Source organism: Macrobrachium rosenbergii, chromosome 43 (genome assembly GCF_040412425.1).
Source record: "Macrobrachium rosenbergii isolate ZJJX-2024 chromosome 43, ASM4041242v1, whole genome shotgun sequence".
Lineage (NCBI taxonomy): Eukaryota > Metazoa > Arthropoda > Malacostraca > Decapoda > Palaemonidae > Macrobrachium > Macrobrachium rosenbergii.
Window position 1 is genome coordinate 13,656,782 of NC_089783.1, and position 17,500 is coordinate 13,674,281.

At 36.4% G+C, this 17,500-nt stretch overlaps 1 protein-coding gene across 1 annotated transcript in view; it reads left to right on the top strand.

Annotated features, from left to right (window-relative positions):
- Nucleotides 1-17,500, top strand: part of svp (COUP transcription factor 2) — a 598,839-nt gene that overhangs the window by 223,118 nt on the left and 358,221 nt on the right. The gene's annotated exons all lie outside the window — the stretch shown is intronic.

The following is a 17,500-nucleotide window of genomic DNA, read 5'->3' on the forward strand; positions in this document are numbered from 1 at the left end:
CTGCTACTACTCGGGTGGGGGAAGACAGCCGAAGAAGGGGGGAGTTTGGTGGGAGAGAGAGAGAGAGAGAGAGAGAGAGAGAGAGAGAGAGAGAGAGAGAGAGAGAGAGAGGAAAATTAGAACTGATAAAGAGTGGAAAAAAGAATAGTACATAAAAGAGAAAAGAAGAGTGAGTGAAAAGAGACAGAATACGAGTATATGAATAGAGAGGAGGAAAAGGATTGAGAGAGATGGAAAAATGAGATGTTTCAGGTCATTATACTCTCTTCATAGCATGAATGAAGTTAAGAGAAATAGACTGAGATAAATTTATGAAATAATTTTCCATCTTAATCGGTATCTCCATTTGACAAATTTCGACAATTTTTTCGTGCATTTCTTGTGTATTTTCTACCGTTTCTCCGTTTCTTCGTTCACTGCATAATACAGGCATAAAAAAATAAGTGAAAAAATATATGAATATTCCGGTATAAATATATAAAAAAAAATAAATATATAAATAAATGCCTGTTCTCTTTAAAGGAATACTTCAATTCTTTAGTAATAAAATATCGTATAAGATAGCAAATTAAGAAAATTATATCGTGAATCCACATTCAAGCCATATAATTGGAGACTGATACAAGACCCCAGTATTCACCAAATTCTCCCCCGCCTAACTAGCACCTTGAGCCAATGCATTGTGTGGGTACAAAAAAAAAAAAAAAAAAAAAAACTTAGGCGTAAAAAATATATATATGGTAAAATGCCCCGACGTCACCCTCGCATTAATTGGCGTAGCCTCGGGCCAAATACGATACTGCCGATACTCTACTGTCACTCGGGGGAAGGGTGGGGGGTACATTAACCCCTTACCCCCACCCAAATCTCCGTCTCTCCGACACTTCCTCCCCCAACCCCTCCCCACTCCCCATAACAAGGGGAATGTCGGAGGAAGAGGAAGAAGTGAGGGAAAAGGGGACGGCTGAAGGGATGACATGTCATTTCACAAAAGAATTCTTTAGGGTCTGTAATCCTTGATCAAACCCTATTCAGGATTTTTTCCTTTTTTTTTAATATCTCGTGTGCTATTTCGTTTCGTTTAATGTCGGTGCCGGGATGACTTTGGAAATTCTAAATTCATTCTTTAAACTGATTTTGTCTCGGTACGTTGTCCGCTGAGTAACGTAATGAGGTCTCCATTTCCATTAAGGAGAAAACTCGTTAGTTGTTGCGTCTGCTCTCGTGAGGATAGATTGAAAATGACTGCTGGGTTTTTCTCCAGTTTTCAAGAAAACTGCATCACACACGCATACAAATATATATATATATATATATATATATATATATATATATATATATATATATATATATATATATATATATATATATATATATATATATATATAACATATATATGTATATATATATATGTGTGAGTGTGTGTGTATATATATTATATATATACTGTATATATCCAAACAGCGGTGGCCACAGCCGGATACACATCAATGAGGAGGACACAGAGACTTGGCTGTAACCAGTCACATATTCCCGACGCTTCGTAATATCTTCATTAAATTTTCAGGGGCTACACACAATAAAATAATACTGTATGGATTACACATACAAATTAAAAAGTTAAAAAAAAATTGTATTGATGGTGCTGCTTTTTAAAGTTTGTAATTTTTATGTGTAATTTACATTATTTTATTTTGTGCAGTCCAAGAAAATGTAATGAACATCGGGAATAGATGATGTGGGTGTGTGTGTTTGTGTGTGTGTGTGTGTTTACAGCATTATTTCTTTTCTATTTCAAGGCCTGGCTCAGGGTTTTAATCTTCAAGTTCCAAGTGGGTTTTTAGTTTTCTGTAAAAGAAAACTGTTGTGCCTGCTATGTCTGTCCATTTGCACTTTTTCTGTCCGCCCTCAGATCTTAAAAACTACTGAGGCTGGTGGGCTGCAAATTGGTATGTTGATCATCCACCCTCCAAACATCAAACATACCAAATTGCAGCCCTCTAGCCTCGGTAGTTTTTATTTGATTTAAGGTTAAAGTTAGCCATAATCGTACGTCTGGCAACGATATAGGACAGGCCACCACCGAGCGCCGTGGTTAAAGTTTTATGGGCCGCTGCTCATACAGCATTGTACCGAGACTACCGAAAGATAGATCTATTTTCGGTGGACTTGATTATATGCTGTACAGAAAACTCGATTGCGCCGAAGAACTTCGGCGCATGTTTTACAGCGCCTTGCGAAATTCCTATCGCGATTCTTACCTTTCTGCTAATATTCTGAGATCATCATAGTTTCCTTTATTTCTATGTTTTTAGGCTTCATTACGTACCCAGCGAATGAGCTGTATAGTGATATTTTTGTAGCTCCATTACTAGGTCAAATAAAAACTTACAAATACCAGGTGTAGACATTTTTCTTTGTCTTAAATATGAAAGTAGGTCCACATGCGCTTAGCGAAAAGAGCAAATAGACAAGAGATGATTCAAGGACTTTTTACTGGATATAATAAATTTTTTGGCCAATAATTACGAATATGAAAGCAAAATTACAGTTTGGTGTAATATTCTTGCAAAATTACGAGTAAGTATAAGGGCTGGTGGTAGGATAACATAAGGGGGTTACTCAACAAAATAAAGCGAGCAAGGGAGCAGAGATTTTATATCAGGGTTTTTATACCAGAAGCTGATTCGCTTTTCCTACGAGCATTCTTGGTAAGAGAACATCATTGCGAAATTTAGTGGGTTCTATTGTATTTTGGTATGTTCTTCGGCGGAGAATCACAACGTATGGAATTTGACGTTGACTTCCTGTAGAATGTTTGCTTATAATTCATGTCAGAGTTCGGTTTGGAAAAACACATATCTGAATAATACCCGCAAACAAAATATGTTTCCATGTCTTACCACGATGTTACAGGCAAAGGAAATTTTCAATTTCTCATTACCTAATGACAAAGCTTGAATATTATATTTCATCATTACAGTAACCGTAAATAATTTCATATCCAGTGAAAATCTGTCAATAATTATTCAGTGAATGAATGAGTTCATTCATCGATTTAATAATTATTAACTGATTTTCACTGAACAGGGAATTTCTCCTACAACTTTAGAGATGAATTAATGCGAACCAATAACACCAAAAGACACCAAGAAAGCGTTATTCCATCGCAATTACGAAACAGCCCGGTAACAGAAGTAACAATATTGAAAATACTTCGTCGAAATCACTCCGTCTTAATGAAGAGCCAACAATACGGACGGAAAAAAAAGAATGAAAAGTATATCTGCATTGAATCCAAGTTAATGAATGAGACGTCGCCTGCATTTTTCGCTCATCTCGCCCATTAAAAGAAACAGTGGACAAACGCCTCATCAGACTCCATAGAGGAGATTTTAAGACTGAATACCCGGCGCGTGAGGCGTCCGGATAAAAGAGCAACACCACAGGGTATTTCGACTGTTTCGACCTCATTTTTCTTCCTTCGACAGTCGATCGCGATTCGGAAGACATGCATTATACATTCCTTCGGTTCATTTGGTATGCCATTGTAGAAATCCATTCGGGTGCTGCGTTGTGTTCTTTTTTTTTTTATTCTTTCTCTTTTACTCTTGATTGGTCTGTTACTCTCGACTGCTGAATGAGAGGGCTTGGCAAAATCTGGCTTACTCGTTCTCACTGTTCCGTCGGTAGGCAAATTACGTCAAAGACGGTTCCTATAAAATATTTAGTTAGATGAAACCTAATAATCATTCTAGTTATTATAATATGATTATTATTATTACTTAGTTTGTTATAATTATTATTCATGTTAATCTCTCACACTAACGGGATCAATAAAATATTGAAATATCCACATTTCAAAATCAGCATAAAGAAGTTCGAGTCTCCCAGCTCCCATTTCAAGGACCCATCCTCACCTACCATTATCATCTTCCATTATCAGCTCCCACGATCTACAGTGGAAGAGGAGCAGTTTCTCAAAGGCTCTGCGTATAGCAGAAACACAGTCGTTAATTATTAGTAGTATTCTCAGTGGTTTAATATGAATAAGAAAGAGCATGATTCGTCCGACAGATCAAGTACAACCGATATACAGTATTTAGAATACACTGCCATTACAGAAGCTGCATAAAATCAGATTCTTACAAAATCGGAGAAGATTTTATTACTTTCTTGTATTTAGTATTTCTTCCCTGATTTCAGCTCTTTGTGTTTTATTCTGTTAAGAGTGAGTGACTCCAGTGTAATTTGGCCTTCTAATTTTATTGAGTATGTGATTGCTGGCCTTGTACTCCTGACACCCTTCCTCCCCTATACAGATATATAAATATATATATATATATATATATATATATATATATATATATATATATATATATATATATATATATATATATATATATATATATATATACACTACACTTGCTGACCAACCCGGGCTACCCGGAAAAACGCTGAATGACATTCTCGATAAATTGTCTCTCTCTTTCTCCCGCTTTCTCCTCCCTAACACCCGCAAGTTTACCTGTCATTTCTTCTGTCAGTTCATCGAACCTGCCGTTAACACTTACGTGTACACAACAGTCTGTGGGCGGAGACAGTCCACTCACCAGAACGGATGAACTGATGGTATTACCTAAATATCTTCCAACCGACTGACAGGTAATTGCACGTGTGGACAGGTTAGCGCCAATTTCGTGACATTTTGCTGTGGTATTTCATCTGGGAAGCATCTCGAGCGCTCTGATCAGAATAAGAATAAATTATGTATAAGCTTATTCATTTCACTTTTAGACCCTTCAACGCTATTTGTAGCCCATCACAAGTCCAAATCATACAATAAAAATCTAAAACAATATTTCCATGTGATACAGACAATTTGGTATAGGCCTAGGCCAATGATGTCTTTTTATATGTGTTACTATAACGGAAATAAACTTCACTGTCCAGTTCATAAAAAACTGAACCAATCCCTCAGTTCTAATTTAAACTCATTCATTAATATAGTATGAAAATAGGTGTCTTTTTTTTTATTTAGTCTCTCTTCTGTTATGCCGTTTTATTTCTTTCCTATTATTAAGTGAAATGCTGCAGGAGTTAGCCTTCCACCCCCTCATCATATTAAGATAAAAAAGTGGCAAAACACTTTCCTATACGGCTAACTTCAACTCGTGCTGCGTATTTTTTTATTTTGGTTTTAGGGGCGTTTTAAACATAACACAATAAATTACAACTCATTATCTTTACAATGGCATCAGATTCCTTAACGCAGAATTATGTATAAAGTTACACGTACGGCATCTATAAACTTGGTTAATTCATACAATAATGTAATCATGAATCAAACAACATTTTTCCCTTCTTGGAGGAATGTTAGGCAATCGGTATTTATTGTTCTTAATAAATACGTGTTGATAAAAGATATAAATGAATATATATCATTCTTATATATGACCATAAACAATAATTTTATTTTCCTAAATGATGGGAATACTATTCCTTACTGTGTGTGATTACATCAGTTAAAGGTATGAAGTGATGTGTTGTGTAAGCAGTGAGCACTTTGGAAGTGCAGTAGTTTCCATTTCTTAAGTCCCTGTTTGCATCTAATACATTGGCCCTCCAAGTGCCTTTCGGAAAAGATTTCCAGATGTAATGATCTACATTCGTGTAAAATTTTAATCTAGAATTTTCAGTCATTATCCTCCAGGTAAAGAGTACCAAGCAACGTGAAAAGAAACATCTTCTGCATGCAGTGAAGTTTTTTGTTATTTCGCACGATAATTATTCCAACCGCTGGAGTATCCAAGGTGATATTCTGATTATTCCAGCACAGCCAACAACATTTTGTTCTTCCTACATGATGTTTCATGTAATAAATGATGTAGGATCGTGTGTAGGACCATTTTAACACTGCACACAAAAGGGAATATGTTTATTTACTTATTATATCATATAACATCTTCAACCTTATGTATGAACGGGTGGGGCAAATGAGTTGGTTTCTGCTGGCTGAAATCATTGCGGTAAGCCACTACTACGCATGAGCTGACTCGGCTTCACTTACTATGGAAAGAAATGATCGATTTAGGTTTTCAGTGCAGATTTTATCGAGGTAATAAACAATTATATTAATTATCATTATAAGTTATGATCAAAATTTACGTAAATTCTGATCAAAAATTGATGTTATAGGGGATTTATTGCTGTAGGTTAATCACATTACTGGCAGCTCCAGAAGAAAAGGTGGAATATCAGGTGAAAAATGAGAATAAACCCAAAAACTGAAGGAAAGTGTGACGTAAAAACGAAACTTTCATTTGTTTTGCCTGTGTTTGTATGTCTGTCACGGGGTAGGGGTTTGATTTTGAGTTAAAAACCTTTCTGGGGTGACATAGAGGCCTTGTGCAAAAAAATTTACCTGGGTCTGTCAAGCGGTTTGGACTTCTGTAGAGGCCAAACTTATATACAAACATTCATTTATATATATATATATATATATATATATATATATATATATATATATATATATATATATATATATATATATATATATATATATATATATATATATATATATATATATACTCATATATATATATATATATATATATATATATATATATATATATATATATATATATATATATATAATGTGTGTACATATGTATGTATGTGTTTATGTTTCTGTGTATATCACTCCTGATCACAAACATTTTCTGAATGGAAATCACATGATCGACATTTCACCAACGCGACGGTCTGCCACTGTCGCCATCGCAAGAAGCACCTCTATAATCCAGACAGCGATGGACCCTAAAGTAATACGCTTATATTCGGGTAGGGAGAGACTTCCCCCTTAGTAACCCCCTCCCCTTAAATGGGTAGGGACAGACCGCTCCCCTGCCTCTTTCTGTCCCCCTGCCATCCCCTTTCAATTCACTCAGCTCAACGACTGTTACCTCCTTATCGGGCTTTTTGCCAAATACACCATCATGTACACCTGCGACCGCCATGTAGCTGACGGCGGCGTTTACAAGGTGGGGAGGACGAGTTTCTGTTGGGGAGTGGCGTTCCCCAACTGCCAACCCCCACACCCTCCCCCCGTCTCTCTCTCTCTCTCTCTCACTCTCTCTCTCTCTCTCTCTCTCTCTCTCTCTCTCTCTCTCTCTCTCTTTTATAATGCCTTGCATTTTGCTTCTTTCTGAATCGCCTCTATATGTTTTTCTCTAATTCTGCTCACCTTTTTTTCCATTTACTAGTATCTCTCTCTCTCTCTCTCTCTCTCTCTCTCTCTCTCTCTCTCTCTCTCTCTCTCTCTCTCTCTTTAATTCCTTAAATTGTGCTTCATTCTGACTCGTCTCCTATTTATGTATCTTTAAATCATTAGCACTTCTTTTGTCTGTCTGTTCATCTCTTTTTTTTTTTACTTGCATCTCTCTCTCTCTCTCTCTCTCTCTCTCTCTCTCTCTCTCTCTCTTTTCATTTTAGTTCTTTGTGTTCTTGTCTCTTTCTCTCGCATTCTGGTTCTTTTTTATATTATTCTTACCGTTCTTTAATCTATCTTTTCATCTGCATGAAGTTATTTTTTCTTTTCCTCCTCATCTCTCTCTTTAGTTCTTCCCGTTCATATATGCTTTTTTTTTTTTAACTTTCTGGATCTTTTCTTATATTATTCACACTTTTTAATAGATTGTGTGCACATCTCAATGAAGTTTATCAGTTTGGTTTTTAGACTTAGTTATTTTACTCTCTTTCTCCACTTGCGTATTCCTTCCCTTAATTCATCTCTCTCTCTCTCTCTCTCTCTCTCTCTCTCTCTCTCTCTCTCTCTCTCTCTCTCTCTCTCTCCATTTACGTATTCCTCCCCTTAACACCAGCATCTAAAGATGTGGATAATCCCCGCAACCTCTTATCAATTTTAATTTTTATCGGGTGGAGTCCCCAGGGGGCTTCGCGCCGCCGAAGAAGGGGGCAGAAGGAAAAGAGAAGGGCTTGGGGAAAGCAGGGAAAGGAAAAGGGAGTAACGAGGAGCAGGGGAGAGGGAAAGAGAACACAAGGGAGCCATTGAGAAACTGATGATCGCTGAGTGTTTGCAGCAGCATTGACTTCGTGACGTTGCTGGAAAGCTTTGCCCTTCATGTTGTCCAGCAAATGGGTCTGCCCCATCCTCTACTCCCCTGCTTTGCACGAGACTTTGGCTTTTCTTCCTCCCTATTATCACTAAGGTCTAAAGCGCAATTCTTTCCCCCTCCCTCTCTGCTATTGCTGATTTCTAACGGCCTGAAAAAGTACAGGTCTTAGGTCGTCATAAAAGTTGCAGAGGGGTATGCCCCACTCTCAGCTCCTCTGCTGTACTGTACTTTAATTTCTCCCTCCTCCCCCTCTGCTATTGCTGATTTCTAACGGCCTGAAAATGTACAGGTCTTAGGTCGTCATAAAAGTTGCAGAGGGGTATGCCCCACTCTCAGCTCCTCTACTGTACTTTAATTTCTCTTCCCTGTCTTTATGCTTGAAAGATTTCCTTGGTCACACTTACGGATAGTGATTTTTTATACAGCTCATTTGCATGTCGACTGTCATGCTTCACTTGTTTAATTAAACAGATCTGCATTACTTGCCTTTCATTGACTTGGGAAATCAGAAGAAAAAAACTTTTTCCGTTGTCTACATCACTGGCCTCGCGTAATCTTTAATAGCTGCAAATCCACGCTTAGCACCGAGTTATATTGTAACTGTTCACAATAGTCTTGCGCCTAATATTCTGGAGACTTTGACGAGGAGTAACTTCGAAAAATTCGAAGCAAGAGCTCCAAATTGAGAGCAAAATAGGACCATAATGGGGAACAAAAGTTCGGTAGCAAAATTGGCAAACTGACATTTTAATATCGGTCAAGCAAAGCTAGTAAATTAATTGCTTTCAGATTTATTTCATATTATCTTTAGGTGAGCTGTAATTCACAGGGTTTGGGATATTATTATTATTATTATTATTATTATTATTATTATTATTATTATTATTATTATTATTATTATTATTATATATACTGTAGAAAAGGACTTTATATTACCGAAACTCAGGTTGCTTTTCCTCTAGTGTAAATATCTGTAAAAGGTTTGATTGTGAAGGCATTAGAATTGCTCCTGTAATGTTCCCCAGCTTTTATTTGTGTTATTATTGTGCTGATAATAAACATGAAAATACAACCCCAAAAAAAAAAAAATTGAAAGTAACAGAAACCATAAATGAAATTATAAAACAAATACATTTTGAAATATTAGTGTATATAATGAATAGTTAAATAAATAAATGAGTTAATAAGCAATGCCTGAAAAAGTCATGTGTAAAGCAAATTCGCACGTGCACCGTTCTTTGTTTCCAAGGCGTTCTTTTCATTCTCACGAACAGGTCGAATTCATTGGCAATTTAATGCTCTTATACACATCAGAAAACAAAATCAAAAGAGATTAAGAGAGCTAAAGAATAACTGGGACAAAAATGGAGAAGTGGTCCCAAAAACCGGCTCTAAATTCTCTTCATAAAGGATTGAAGATTACGGGTTTAAACTTTAAATGTGTTTCAGTGCAAGTGTTTGTGATCAACAGGAAGGCTTGCGACAATAAACATCCATTGGTAGATATTCTTCACTAATTGAGGCCTGTTTCCATTTATATTTCTGTATATTTCTTATTTTCCTTTATTTGTATCACGGTTCATGTCATTTTTCATTCATATGTATCGCTAAAGGTTATTTTGCATTCATTTGCATCACGATATATGTCAGTTTTCATTCATTTATATCACAGTATATGTCATGTTTCATTCATGTGGCAAATTTTAATTCCAATCTTGTAGTGTAATTCTGAGTTTCTTATAAATGTATTTTTAGGATTTATAAAATTATAAATATTATAAATTTACAAAAATATAAAGGTATATTCATTCAGTCTCTCGCAGTGTTTTCTGTTAATATGCTTATACTCGTACAGCATATTTAACATAAATATGTAAGAAATGATCTTTAGAATTCGTGGTTCCTAAAAGGTGTTATTATTATTATTATTATTATTATTATTATTATTATTATTATTATTATTATTATTATTATTATTATTACTGGTTCTGGTCTAGATATTACTACGTGTACAGTACTTTCTGTCGTGCACAAATGAACACCACGAGGAAAAATAAATAGAAAACTCCAGAAACCGTTGCCCCAACATTCACCCCATGACCTTTTGGCTGATGCTGAATGAATCGTCACGTCAGTGCAGTATGCTCTCTTAATGAAACCTCTCCTAAGACGATCATAGCGGCATCACTACATTGCCGAGGAAAATGTCTTTAAAAAAAAGCAGAAAAAAAAATCGATCCTGTGTGATCGAAGTTGATTGCTCCGTAAACATACGCTCAATGCTAGGAGCCGAGACCAGGCGTGCCAAGGCACCAATACTTTGGATCTTGGGAGAAGGAATGGCCAAAGGAGATAAATCTCGGCCGTGGTACTTGCAAAGAGTTCCGCCTTGCACTCATGTGGTTCATAAGAGTATTTTCTGTTGCAAAATCAAAGAAATGGGTTTTTATCGGCCATTAATGGCGAAATGGTGATTCCGCGACCCGTGATGACTCCGCTTGAAAGGCGGTAATTCTAGGGAGGTCTCAGATGTGCGTGTGCGGTGTGTTTACATAAACCCTTGCTTCACAGATGTGATGTTGACAACGAAATTTTAGTTAGAATGATATTTCTTCAACTTAATCATTATGCTTAAGGTGTACACCCATTTGCTTTTCCTTTCTTTCTTTCTTTTTTTTTTTGTTACGAGGACTGCTGACTCCTTAATTGTCTGTTGTTTTTCGTATGTCAGCTAGAAGGGGTTCCTTCTGCACATTTTGGAGAACTGGTAATGTTGCTCTATTAGCTAACCGGGGGAGCGTTTTTTCATGCCCTTTTTGAACGACTGTTAGCAAGTCATCCAAATATATGTGCTGAAAATAATAATCTCTATATAATCTTTAGTTTACACTTTGGTTTCTGAAAGGATTTGGTGGTAGTGTTGCACTTCTTTTACTTTCCAGGGTTGCATAGAAATCCCTAGATTCTGGTCTCGAAGTTCATATGATTGGGTTTACTGCTGCTTTCGACGTATTAATCCTAAATCTCAAACTTCGACAGATGGGTGTTGGTTGAGTTTTTCTTAGTAATATAATGAAATTTCTACTCATATTTTGCAAAGAGTGGTGGTTGGTGGGTACTGTGGTGACGACAGGATTGTAATCTCTGGTGTATCTCAAGGAAGTGTTTTGGTTTAAAAAATGAATAAAATAAAAAGCTGGTTGCTTTAGCAGATGGTGTTACCATATTTGCATTGAGCCTGTCTCCTGATTATAGACTTGTGGTTGAAGATTGCCACAACGGAGATTTAGGTAAAACTAGTGCTTAGGCAAACCATGGGGAATGGAGTCTTATTATGATTGTTAGTAGGTCTAGGAAAGTGTATCCCCATCCCGCACCAATCCGTGATATTTTCATTGACAGTGTTTCTTTAAATACACGTAGTTCATTTGACATTCTAGTTGTCAGTCGTGATTGAGTATTCCCTTTTCAGAAACAAATCCATTCTAACTATTCTTCAAATGCGAAAATGTTGGTATCTTGAGAAAGACTTGTAAAAATGTTTGCGACTGATCAATCCTGAGGAAGTGTTTTATGCTTTTATCTTTAAATTTTTGTTCTGTGGTTTAGTCGTCAACATCTGAATCAGTTTTGAATTATTTGATAAAACTTGAGTTCCATCACACTTATTTTCCCAAAACTTAGTATTAATCTCTAGCACGGTCGTTTGATTAGAGCAATGCACATGCTCTATAAAGTTTTTCATAATTCTCATCGTCCTTTGTGTTCACATCTTCACAGATTACACCATGCTTCATGTAGCGCAGGATACGATATTAATTCTAACAGTGTTGCTTTTCCATGCTTCATGTAGCGCTAGATATGATATTAATTCTAACAGTGTTGCCTTTCCATGCTTCATGTAGCGCTAGATATGATATTTTAATTCTAACAGTGTTGCCTTTTCCATGCTTCATGTAGCACTAAATATGATATTAATTCTAACAGTGTTGCCTTTCCATGCTTCATGTAGCGCTAGATATGATATTAATTCTAACAGTGTTGCCTTTTTCATGCTTCATGTAGCGCTAGATATGAATAACTTTTACACTGTTGCCTTTTTCATGCTTCAAGTTGCGCTAGATATGGTATTAATTCTAACAGTGTTGCCTTTTCATGCTTCATGTAGCGCTAGATATGATATTAATTCTGACAGCGTTGTCTTTTCCATGTTTCATGTAGTGCCAGACATGATATTAATTCTAACATTGTTGCCTTTTCCATGCTTCATGTAGCGCTAGATATGGTATTAATTCTAACAGTGTTGCCTTTTCATGCTTCATGTAGTGCTAGATATGATATTAATTCTGACAGCGTTGTCTTTTCCATGTTTCATGTAGTGCCAGACATGATATTAATTCTAACATTGTTGCCTTTTCCATGCTTCATGTAGCGCTAGATATGGTATTAATTCTAACAGTGTTGCCTTTTCATGCTTCATGTAGCGCTAAATATGATGTTAATTCTAACAGTGTTGCCTTTTCATGCTTCATGTAGTGCTAGATATGGTATTAATTCTAACAGTGTCGTCTTTACCATGCTTCATGTAGTGCCAGACATGATATTGATTCTAACATTGTTGCCTTTTCCATGCTTCATGTAGCCCCAGACATGATAATTATTCCAAAAGTGTTGCCTTTTTCATACTTCGTGCAGTGCTAGACATGATATTAATTCTAACAGTTTTGCCTTTTCATGCTTTGTGTAGCGCTATACATGATATTGATTCTAACAGTGTTGCCTTTTCCATGCTTCATGTGGTGCTAGATATGATATTAATTGTAACAATGTTGCCTTTTCCATGCTTCATGTGGTACTAGATATGATATTAATTCTAACAGTGTTGCCTTTTCCATGCTTCATGTAGCACTACATATGATATTATTTCTAACAGTGTTGCCTTTTCATGCTTCATGTAGCTCTATATATAATATTTTAATTCTAACAGTGTTACCTTTTCCATGATTCATGTAGTGCTAGATACGATATTTTAATTCTAACAGTGTTGCCTTTTCCATGCTTCATGTAGCGCTAGGTATGATATTAATTCCAACAGTGTTGCCTTTTCCATGCTTCATGTAGTGCTAGATATGATATTTTAATTCTAACAGTGTTGCCTTTTCCATGCTTCATGTAGCGCTAGACATGATACTTTAATTCTAACAGTGTTGCCTTTTCCATGCTTCATGTAGCGCTAGGTATGATATTAATTCCAACAGTGTTGCCTTTTCCATGCTTCATGTAACGCCTGACATGATATTAATTCTAATGGTGTTGCCTTTTCCGTGCTTCATGCAGCACCAGACAGGATATTAATTCTAACAGTGTTGCCTTTTCATGTTTCATGTAGCACTACATATGGTATTAATTCCAACAGTGTTGCCTTTTCCATTCTTCATGAAGCGCCAGACGTGATGTTAATTCTAACAGTGTTGCCTTTTCCATGCTTCATGTAGTGCTAGATATGATATTAATTCCAACAGTGTTGCCTTTTCCATGCTTCATGTAGTGCTAGATATGATATTAATTCCAACAGTGTTGCCTTTTCCATGCTTCATGTAGTGCTAGATATGATATTAATTCCAACAGTGTTGCCTTTTCCATGCTTCATGTAGTGCTAGATATGATATTAATTCCAACAGTGTTGCCTTTTCCATGCTTCATGTAGTGCTAGATATGATATTAATTCCAACAGTGTTGCCTTTTCCATGCTTCATGTAGTGCTTGATATGATATTAATTCCAACATTGTTGCCTTTTCCATGCTTCATGTAGTGCTAGATATGATATTAATTCCAACAGTGTTGCCTTTTCCATACTTCATGTAGTGCTAGATATGATATTAATTCCAACATTGTTGCCTTTTCCATGCTTCATGTAGTGCTAGATATGATATTAATTCCAACATTGTTGCCTTTTCCATGCTTCATGTAGTGCTAGATATGATATTAATTCCAACAGTGTTGCCTTTTCCATGCTTCATGTAGTGCTAGATATGATTTTAATTCTAACAGTGTTGCCTTTTCCATGCTTCATGTAGTGCTTGATATGATATTAATTCCAACATTGTTGCCTTTTCCATGCTTCATGTAGCGCTAGATATGAATAACTCAAACACTGTTGCCTTTTTCATGCTTCAAGTTGCGCTAGATATGATGTTAATTCTAACAGTGTTGCCTTTTTCATGCTTCATGTAGCGCCAGACATGATATTAATTCTAACAGTGTTGCCTTTTTCATGCTTCATGTAGCGCTAGATATGATATTATTTCTAATAGTGTTGCCTTTCCATGCTTCATGTAGCCCTAGATATAATATTTTAATTCTAATAGTGTTGCCTTTTCCATGCTTCATGTAGCACTAGATTATATTTTAATTCTAACAGTGTTGCCTTTTTCATGCTTTATGTAGCGCTAGATATGATATTAATTCCAACAGTGTTACCTTTTCCATGCTTCATGTAGCTCCAGACATGATATTAGTTCTAACAGTGTTGCCTTTTCTATGCTTCATGTAGCGCTAGACATGATATTAATTCTAACAGTGTTGCTTTTCCATTCTTCATGAAGCACCAGACATGATTTTAATTCTAACAGTGTTGCCTTTTCATGCTTCATGTAGCGCTAGACATGATATTAATTCTAACTGTTTTGCCTATTCCATTCTTCATGTGCTGCTAGATATGACATAAATTCTAACAGTGTTGCCTTTTCCATTCTTCGTGTAGCGCTAGACATGATGTTAATTCTAACAGTGTTGCCTTTTCCATGTTTCGTGTAGTGCTAGATATGATATTGTTAATTCTAACAGTGTTGCCTTTTCCATGTTTTATTTAGTGCTAGATATGATATTAACTCTAACAGTGTTGCCTTTTCTGTGCTTCATGTAGCGCTAGATATGATATTAATTCTAACAGTGTTGCCTTTTCCAACATTCATGTAGTGCTAGATATAATATTAATTCTAAAAGCGTTGCCTTTTCCATTCTTCATGTAGCGCTAAACATGATATTAATTCTAACAGTGTTGCCTTTTCCATGATTCATGTGGCGCTAACATGTTGTCTGTATCTCACAAACTGTATATATCTGCGTGGTGTTATCTTATTTCCCTTCCAGTCAAACCAATTTCGTTGTCAGCTATTATAACTTGAAAATATTCACACCATTTATCAAGCTCAGCCTTTACACGTGGGATATAGTGTGAGTTGGATTGTCGAGAGTTGGATAAAACGTTTCCCATCTAACCACTGGCATAGCTCTATCTTGAAATTGAGACTCGTGATGTTGTGTAGCCATCAGCATTGTTTGAAAGTTCAGCTAGGAGTTGTAAGATAGTTAATTATAATGCTTACCCTCTAATCAGTAACCTAACAATTAGTAGGATTCTTCACAGTGTCCCAGCTCTACTTTCAACTTGGATTCTTGAGAGAGATTAATCAAAGCCTTTTTACCTAGTACGGACGTACTTCTTATGCATCATGAATTGCAAGAATTAGAGTGCTGTTTCTCTATTCATGTTCTTTTTAATTCGAACTTTGACGCTTGACAGAGTTGCGTCAAAGGCTAGCCGTCCAGTCAGTGAGTTGTTACATCCAAAGCGGAGTCATGAGAGTTGAATAAAATACTTTCTGCCCAATCGATGACCCAACTGTCGCTTCAAAGTTCAAATTCTTGAGTTGAATCATAGGCTTTCGGTTTTATCAGTGACCCTGCTCTTACTTCCAGCTTGGATTTTTGTGAAAATTGAGTCGAAGACTTGTCATCTCCCAAGTGACGATGCATTTATATCATCCTGGGATTCACTTCAGTACCATTATGGTTTACTCTTGCCATTCATTCTGTGGACATCCCTTTCAGTATTACTCTAGAAAGTTTCTTGACTTTTGGCCATTACCACTTCTCTTCGGCTGCATTGCAAAAGATAGATTTCACATTCCTATGAGCAATGACTGAAAATCGCCATCTCTAGATCAGCATGTCTGATTAATCCCCCATCCATCTTTATAAGGAGGAGTTTTCGAACAAAAGCCCTTGCTGTTACAAATTCAGTATGATCTACTGTAACTACAACAACGAGGACTTTCATCGAGATTTTATTAAGCCCGAGGCTGTTCACTGGATTTCCATAAACCTGTGAAAGTTGTTTGTGTTCCATTAGCTCGTGGACTTAATAAATATTCATTCTCACAAGGCAAGAGAATTCACTGTTGCCTACACGTTTCCTCTTGTTTCGAGACTCTTGAAAATAAGGTTAACTCGTATATCTCGTTCTCATTATAACTATGAGTAATAGCAGCAGTGGAAACTTGTGAGATTTGCAAACTTTCTTGGTTTTGGAGATGGTCTGTCGACTTAACAGTGGATGGTAATATGCTTCATAAGTTTTTTCTGATTCTGATACAGATTGAAAACTTATGAAAATCTACGAGATCAGCATTACAATTTTCACTCAGTGCAACGCTCGTTTACAAGTAAGCAGAATAAAACATTATACATAATTATTGAGTAATAGAAGTTGACTATCAACATAACTCGGAACCTCTCACTTCACGAAATTGCATTGAAGATTCAACAGTAGAAATGTTCAGTCTTGCAAACCATTTCAAAGCTCACAGTAATGAAGCACGAACGACAGACCTGGAAAAACTAGTTAAATTTCAACGCCTACAAGGTTTCTAGGCCTACTTTTCCTCCTTATTTCATAACTCTGCCAGCTCACATTGCTATGAAGCCAAGGGGCACAGGAGTTGCAAAAGGTTGTGTCCGGATTTTTTTATTTATTTATTTTTTTTTTTTACTATGCTTTACTCTCTCATTTTTCCCTCTTCAGTTGTAAACTACTGCTTCCAGCTTCTTACGCCTCAGCTGGTGCTTTCTTATTGACTACCGCCTGATTTGACCTCCCCAAGTGACCTCTGTCCTAGATTTGGCCTATTACAAGCTTCATAATTCACCCAACAGCAAAGTTCTTCGTTTTAACGTGCTTTTATACCCATTTTTATATGGGGTAAGCACGGTGCCTTCTTTTTGAAGGACTTTGATTTGGCGCTGGAGCAAAGGTAGTGCGGAAATTAACAACAACAAAAAAAAAGGAGTAGATCACTGAATGTTGCAGCCAGGAATTAACAGTTGTTTCTCAAGGATAGAAGGAAGGCGAACCAGATCGTAATTACCATGCGACCCTCAACTTTCCACGTTTTCAGGAAATAACGCTACTGGGTTGAAAGGTCCGGGCGAATTAAGAAATCATAATTTCATGGTATGACTCTACTGCTGGTAGGCTTTCTTCGTTTGAAGCTTATTAATTATACGTTTAGAAGTAAAC